Source organism: Paramormyrops kingsleyae, chromosome 24, assembly GCF_048594095.1.
Source record: "Paramormyrops kingsleyae isolate MSU_618 chromosome 24, PKINGS_0.4, whole genome shotgun sequence".
Taxonomy (NCBI): domain Eukaryota; kingdom Metazoa; phylum Chordata; class Actinopteri; order Osteoglossiformes; family Mormyridae; genus Paramormyrops; species Paramormyrops kingsleyae.
Genome location: NC_132820.1, coordinates 11,744,801 through 11,752,852, shown reverse-complemented (window position 1 = coordinate 11,752,852; position 8,052 = coordinate 11,744,801). Strand labels below are relative to the sequence as shown.

General features: G+C 44.9%; 1 long non-coding RNA gene across 3 annotated transcripts; it reads left to right on the top strand.

Annotated features, from left to right (window-relative positions):
* The first annotated feature begins 3,708 nt into the window (after positions 1-3,708).
* LOC111860906 (uncharacterized) lies at positions 3,709-8,052 on the top strand. 3 transcript variants are annotated; one of them, XR_002842122.2, is made up of 4 exons: positions 3,709-3,784; positions 4,736-4,793; positions 5,428-6,251; positions 6,409-8,052. It is a non-coding gene; the product is annotated as an uncharacterized lncRNA (long non-coding RNA). The 3 variants fall into 3 exon arrangements; XR_002842120.2 differs by having other exon boundaries at positions 5,428-8,052; XR_002842121.2 differs by lacking the exon at positions 4,736-4,793 and having other exon boundaries at positions 3,712-3,784; positions 5,428-8,052.

Sequence of the window (8,052 nt, the reverse complement as noted above, 5' to 3'; positions counted from 1 at the left end):
TCTGTCACTAACAGCCCGTTGGACTTTCCTTAGCTTTGGGGTAATAAGCTGCTTTAAGGGAGGGGTATGGTGATCAAATGAAAGCAGATGAGGGGCAGGTGGATTACGTGTGGGGAGGTTATGGGGGACAGAGTGACGGCTGGGGGGGGGGGCGGGGTGCTCGTTCGTGATCGGACCTCCCAAACATCTCTGCCGACAGCCATCTTGACCTCCTGCATTCAGATCATCAGCAGCAGCCCAGAGATCCTACATCGCAGATGTTAAGATCAGCAGCCCGTTCAGACTCCAGTCCCGTAAGCCTCCTACACTCCCTGGAGATTCACAGCCCGTCAGCCTGTCGTAGCTCATTAAGGTCACCTGTGTCCCTTCAACTGCTGACCTAATTAAGTGATTAATCAGTGACTGGAACATGGGCATCTCTGCTCGTCCGCCTCTTACCCTGAAGATCCCGTTTCCGGCTCCTGCTCTCCTGCACATTTCCTGATTGCTCACTCTAGCTTACCTTCCACCTCTCTTTTCTCTGGCTTTCAGGCTCCACGTTCTCCTGACAATAAGGGTGTGTAACAGTAAACGAAACCTGCACAGAAAAGAAACTGGGGCACATAGTAAATCCCAAGCAACTCCTGTTTGCTTTGCAAATTATTTAGGAATTATGTGACACATGGTGGGGTAAGTGTCTGTGGTTCCATCAGATTTAGTGAAAGTAAACACACTCCACAGGCAATACGGCCGTTCTAAATAAACAAACATACATAAACAAACATTGATTCGGAGACTGCGTCACGTTATGGCTGTGTGCGTGCGTGTGTGAGGCCACCGGTTACCATGGCTGCCCCACTCGCATTTAATTTCATCTGCTTAGCGCAGCTTTAATTGCCCTTATTACCAAGCAAATCTGAAGATTAAACGCATGCACCATTAACTGGGGAGATTGCAGTTCAACATGGTGCTGGGAGCAGCCACTGGAAGTGACACGTGCAGTCACATGACCCGTGAACCAACAGAATTACCTGTGCTGAAATAACAGGTGATCGTATAACAATGTCTCTTTTAGTTCAGGCTAACCTTGGACACTGTCGGCTCGCCACCTCAAACTGAAGACCCTCTGTGTTCCCTTCCCACAATTCCATTCCTGTCGCTTCCTCTGATTTGTCTGGGTAATTTGTGTTAGTGATGCTGTTGTTAACATTCATGGAGATTATTTTTTAATGCTGTTGTTACCTTTTTCTTATGTGGTTTGGGACATTGTGCTGGAAAATGTGAAATAAGAGACATAATTTATGGAAAGGTATTGACTCAACCTTAAGGTGAACAGGTACAACGGCCGTTTAATCGATGCTCCTTCACGCACCCAGGTGAGTTACGCCTGCCCACTGTAACCACGGAAACAGAGTGACGAAAAGGTTGAGCTGACCCCGTGGTCCTTTTCTGGAAATTTCTGTTAACGGTCCAGACATTATTTCCCAGCATCTTTATGGTGAGCAGATTGAATCTCCAGTTAACGACTTTCCATTAGACACTGCACTGCAGCCAGCTCTTGACGCAAACTCATCCTGCTGAGAGATGTCACAGTCATATATGTAGTCAGATACTGCTTTATTTTGTGACTGTATTATATTTGTAACTATTCCATAGGCCCCTTAGCTGTGATAGGCCGCAGGCTCACCACTGCCCTCTAGTGGACAAGAGGTATAGAAGGATGTATGGACGTTGATCTCAATAAAATAAATCAAATTTGGAAACTTATATTCTCCATCTCTTGTTTAATTGACAGAGACACTTGACTCCTTCACCACTACTCCACCTGCTGGACTACAGTCCACACTACACATATCACCAGGCTAGAACCCAAGAGACGGCGCGACACCTCCGTGTTGTCGACTGACATTGCAGGTGTCCATTTCCGCGAGGTCGACTCCATGCCAGGCTGCTTAGGGGTACACAACGCTGTCATTATCCAACATTAAAGTCAGCGTCATGTTCATTAGCGCTAATGAGCATTCATTTATGTCCGAAGATGATTTATCGCATGTGTGCGGTGGGATTAGAGATGGTCCCTTAGATACCGCTTTATTTTCTGACTTTATTATATGTGTAACTATTTTTTGCCGGTGATGGAGCGGCGCTGCACCCAGGGGGGGCCCTTGGCTCTTGAGGAAACGACTCTTTCTGCCCTCTGAAGTTCGATTCCCGGCTTCTTGTTCTTGTAACATTTCCGTAGTGACCCCCGGGCTTCGGAACAGGCGCATTTTCCCGAATGATGCGGGAACGTCAGATGAGGGAGAGCGGCGGCTGCTGAAGCAACAGCGAGCAGCATATGGGGGCCGGTTCCATCATGCGGGGCAGGCCAGAGAGGATGGCAAGTCCGGAAGCTTCTCTGGGGGAGCCGTCACAGCCCCATTCCGGAAACTTCTTGCCCCGGAGCGGCCGTGTGACTCACTACACCGGGCTGCTACAGCCTATGCCCCCGCTGTTGGGATCTGCCATATAATTCCGGAGGTTTAATAAATGGGGGTTAAAGGTACATCCGGAATGGAACTAACACTCACTAATGGATATTCAGATTCACCACACTGCCCGAGCCGCCTGTCTTTGGGTGGGGTTCGTCTCAGAGGTGTAAAGTTCAGATCCAGAAAGTACAAATCCAGACCAAGGTTATGTTTCAACCAAGCAGTTCAGTATTCTGTGACTGAGACTCTTTACACTCAGCTGGTTGGTTGAAACAAAACCTTGGTCTGGATTTGTACTTTCTGGACCTGAACTTTCCACCTCTGGTTTTTATCCCTCAGTTTCTCTTTAACAGATACACAGAGTAGGAGTCCATGTCTGTTTTGATTGGCCACCTACCAGCAGAGCTGGATAGTTTGGATCCAGGAAGTAAAAATCCAGAGCAGGATTTTTTTTCCAACCAACCAGTTGAGTATAAAGAGTCACAGTCATTGAGTACTCAACTGGCTGGTTGAAACAAAAACTGGATTTGTACTTTCTGGACTTGAACAATTTTCCACCTCTGCCTAACAGATTTCTATAGGACAGTGTTTGTCAATGCGGTGGCCAGCACATCAGATTTCCTGAGGAGTGGAGATGATTCTGGAATCATCCTGGAATTTGAATACCCAGCATTCCTCGTGGGGAAAGAAGCTGATCACCTGAATCCGTGGATTTGGGCCAGTCTAAGCCATGTGTATCCCTGACGCTTATGGTATTCAGGCACATCTGAAAGCTTCCCTTAACCTTTGACCCTACCACCCCACCACCCTCCCAGGCCAGCCTCTGTTGGAGAAGCAGCCTCTGGCCACCTGAATCCTAATTAAAAGATGATCAATTTCACTGGCTGCACACCTGAGCTGATATCGATCGGCCCGGCTGCCCATAATGCACTGAACCTCAGTAATAAACAGCTGTAATGTGTTCGGATGAACAGGGTACAAAATAAAGAAAAGCACAGTGTGCAATGGAAATCCAGGTTGGTATGTTTTTATTCTGTCCTTACATTCTTCGGCTTGTGGATGAAAGAGAACAGCTTGTAAGAAAGAAACGAGCAAGACTCATAAGCATAAATGCTTAGCTATTAGCGTAATCGCACTAAAATCCCAGACTGATTCGATTAGCGTTTCAGTGTGCTGTAATACGCACCTCTGCCTGCGATGGGTGGTGGCGCTGTGCTCTCTGTGTGGTCGACGGCTTTATTTCTCCATCCAGTGGTGAAGGAAGTAAGTAGAAACGAACAGCCAAAAATGCACTCTAGTAAAAGCTGAAGTACCCAGTTGGCCCTTCTACTTAAGTAAGTACTTGCTTGTAAATGTACTTATAGTACTAAAGTACTTGAACTTGTAGTCCCTGATGCAACTGTATAGCATGGCATTAAATCTACCATCCGTACGTATATTCTGTAAAATACAAAAGTTCAGGCAACTTCAGCCGCGCACTAGTTTTCGCGCATGCACACACTGCACAACATTTCCCAGCGCTGCCTGATTTTTATACGCATGCTCCAACAGTTAATCTTCTATTCACCTTTTATATTTTCTACATGAATACATTGATATCTTATATTTTGTTACAAGATTAATTTGCGTGAAATTAATTTGGAAAATTGCGTAAATGTTTTACAAAAATAATGAATTATGACTTAGTACTTTTTATTCGTCGAGTAAATAATTTCTTGTGGTGTGCATATGAGATTTTGGTCATATTGCAAAGCCATATATTTGTGTGTTATTAAATAAAACTTTCCAGATAATGACCACAGGATGCAGATTTGAACACTTTTGTCATTAGATTATCGACATGCTATTCAGAGTTTACCGGCAAGTTAACAAACATCCGAGAATCACCGCTCACCCTTTCCAGAGACACTTTATATTATGTGTCAAAAGGTGTTGTACGTAGTCCGAATTGTATACAGGGTTGCCAACTTTAGTCAGCTGGGCTTTACTTTGACAAAAAAGGCTCAGAAATCTCAGTATTAATCTGAGCCAGCACTACCATTCCCTGTCATCAAATGATTAAAAACAAAACAGCAATGTGATTGTGAAACATAACGCAACACTAAGTAGAAATGTAGTACAATAGAAAGTATAAATATTCGCTGCAAAAGTCAGAAGTGTCCATGGCAAAATATATACGTAAGTACAGATATGTGAAAAATGTAAAGTACGGTAACAAAGTAACTGTTCTTCATTATACTTTCCAGCACTGTCTCCATCTCTTCCTTGTTTGGTTTGGTCCTCAGTTAACCCCAGACCAGAGAGCCGTGAAAGACCCCGCCTGTCGCTCCTGCCGAGTGCGACGTGAGCCCCCCCAGTCCGTCCCTGTGAAAACTGAACATTTTCTTTTTATTTATTTGGAGGGCTGTTTTTCTTTGTGTGGGGCCTACATTCACAAAAGGGGGAGAAAAAGTCATCCATCCATCCATCCATCCATCCATCCTCCATAATCGCTGATGTAGTTCATAGTCATGAGTAATGCTTCTCCCAGTAAACACTGGGAATGTGGGACGCCCCCTAGACAGAACACCATGGGACTCTATGTCTGTTACCCCTAATCAGCATGGAGGGGTTCTCTGCTGAGGGATAAGTGTATAATGTCGCGTGGTGACTAAAGAGTGGACCCCCACCTCAGACATAAACAGCTCCTTGGTGACCCCTCCCTCCTCCTAACAGAAGTGTCCCCCTCTTTCCCTGTCCCCCCCGCCTGTTCAGTCTGCCTCGCCCCCCACAGCAGTGATCCCGCTCTGGCTGCTGCTTGCTGTCCCTGCTTTGAGCTCGGAGCCTCTGTGGAATAAACAAGAGCGACACGTCACCACAGGAAGTGCAGCCTCATAGTCCCCCCCCCCCCCCACCTCCCCGGTAAACTAACTGCCAGACGCGTAAAAGTAATATACAAATTTATCAAAGGCTACTCATATATCCTATTTCATTTCAGATGGCACATTATCCTGAGTTACTCCGCTTCCAAAGTTGAATGCTGAGCTCTGTGGCTGCGTTCTGACTGCCGAACCTCTGCAGGCCCAGACAAAACCAGAACGAAACACAAGCTCCATCTGACGAATGTTGAGGTTCACTCTGCGATCAGCTGACACTCTTCTTGGTTTGTACCCCATTAAAGTACGCGGACACTTTAAAGTTCCATAGTGATGCTCTTACTGACTATGAGAGACAGACTGACACCTTGCATTTTGCAGAACAAATAGATGCATTCCAAATCCTGACCATTAGAGGGCGGCAAAGTTTCTCCCATGTAGCTCAAGCCACTGCTAAACACAGACTAGTGTGAACAAGGAGCTGATGACAGGTTTCAGCGATGAGCCAAGAGATGATAGTATGATTTAATGTTGTCTTTACCTCCTCGAGAGATGGTTTTGTAATCCAAAGTAATATAATGTTTAAACCAAAAGCATTTTAGTTAATCACAATGGTGGTAACAATACTGAAACCTCTAGCTTTTAAACATTATGCTACTTATTGACCTAGAGTTGTGCTTAACCCGATGTGGCTGTGCTCGGATGTAAAGGCGACACTAATAACCGCGTGGCTGCTGACTCAGGATCATACCACGCCGCCCTGCTGGCTGGGAGGACTCAGTGGCTTGTGGCTGGAGGCCAACCAATCAGAGAGTTTTAAAGGTGTCTGGCGCAACTCGGCTCAGCTCAGCACAGCTGCCAAGGTCAGAATTGATGATCTTTCAAAATAGAAGACCTGTCAATATGGTGAAGAACCACTATTTTAGTTTTGCTGTTCTGTTCTAAGGTGAGTAGAGAACTGACAAGACAGCTGACACATTCATGAGTGGTATTATATCTTACAATTTGTTAATTTGCTGAGGGGACTGAGTTGATGTGTTTTGGGAAACAGTTAAACAGCAAAGAGCCTTTCAGGACCTGAACCCACAATATTCTGTTTCCAGATCTCAGGTTTGTTCAGTGGACCCTGAACTGTAAGATCATCACAAGGGGGGCGTGGCACTGAACATTCCAGACCACTGTCAGTACTGCATCACCCTGCCAGCCTCCCTTCCTCAGCATTCCAAACCACTGTCAGCACTGCAGTAAGACATTCTAATTGCAGGACCAGGACCTTCAGAGAGGAACAGCCCTGTGGATATTTTTATACGTTCATCTAATTTTTATGCTTAGTGAATTTTTATGTCTGCATTACCCCCCACAGCTCTCCGCAGCAGTCTGTTGCCCATTCTCTGGATATGTACTGCAACAATGGAAAACGCACCCTTGTTTTTTAGGAATCCATAGCAGACGTTCTACTTTTGATGTAGGATGTCAGCTGGCTGCCATTTTTGGAGACATTCCAATGCTTGCTGGGAAATGTAGGCCTTAAGCAAGCAATTCATCACAGAGTCAGACAGGGTGACAGACTGGCAGAATGCAGCTGGGTAAACAGAGTAAACCTCTCCGCTCCTGACTATTTCGATCCCATTCCCCTCATCGCCAGTGTGAATTACATATTTTTATGAGTGAAAATCCTCAGGGCGCATCTCAGAGGGTTTGAAACGTAGGACATTTGGTTTAGTCCTGAAAATCCTTAACACCGTGTTAGATTTGGGTTTAGGGCTCGGAGTTGTTATCTTAGGAGCTCAGCCCTGGTGCCTCGAAGGCTTCCTCGTCACGTTCCTCAGCTCCAGACAGCAAAGCATGAGCGAAATACCAAAAAGTGACAATTCCACCTTCATTAGAGTAAACGGCTAGTAAATGAAGGATGACACCTAGCGCATAAGGTAACTGGGAAAAGGCGACTCACTGCTAAGCTGAAAGCCCAGCTAAGACACTTGGAACCTGGGCCCAGACATATGGTTTGCTGGCTTGTTCCTCTACACCTTTCCTTAGCCAAAATCTGCAGGTTCCAATCCTCGTTACCAGAAGGTTACTTATATGTCTACAGTAAATAGTCTTTATACATTTTCACTCATAAACCCTCACAGATCCACACCCTCACTCATAAAAACATGAACTGCCATCACTTGAAGCTTGTGGGAGTTTTATTCGCACAAAAATGTTCTGAGGGCAGAAGGAAAAAAAATGATTGGTTCAGAGAGATAACCAATCAGATTGTAGAGTATTTGGGTCCAAGCAACTAGAGGAGCCAGGACCAGCCAATCAGTCTTGGTCCTGCCTTTGCTTTAGTTGCTTGGACCCACCTCCTCTGCAATCTGATTGGTTATCTCTCCCTTCCATACTTTGTATGACTATTTTATTTTAAGGTTTTTTGTGTTTAGTAATTGGACTGTTTAAATGCACCTCTGGGGTTGTCATAAGAGTAACTTTGCTGTGTTACACAATGACAATGATGTTCTTGAACTTTATCGAACAATAGAACATTTAATTATAAACATTATTCTGCAAAATATTTAATGCCACTAATCAATACAGCGTCTGTCAACAGTTTGTGCTTCGCTGAATCCAGAATTTACAGTAATTTATAGAATTCCCTGTTTCAGCATTTAATTTGTTTTTATGTCTCAGGATTGTATTTTTTATTTCAGTACAGCTGTTTAAGGCTGAAAAGGACTTTGGAAATACATCTGCTTTTAGGAGAA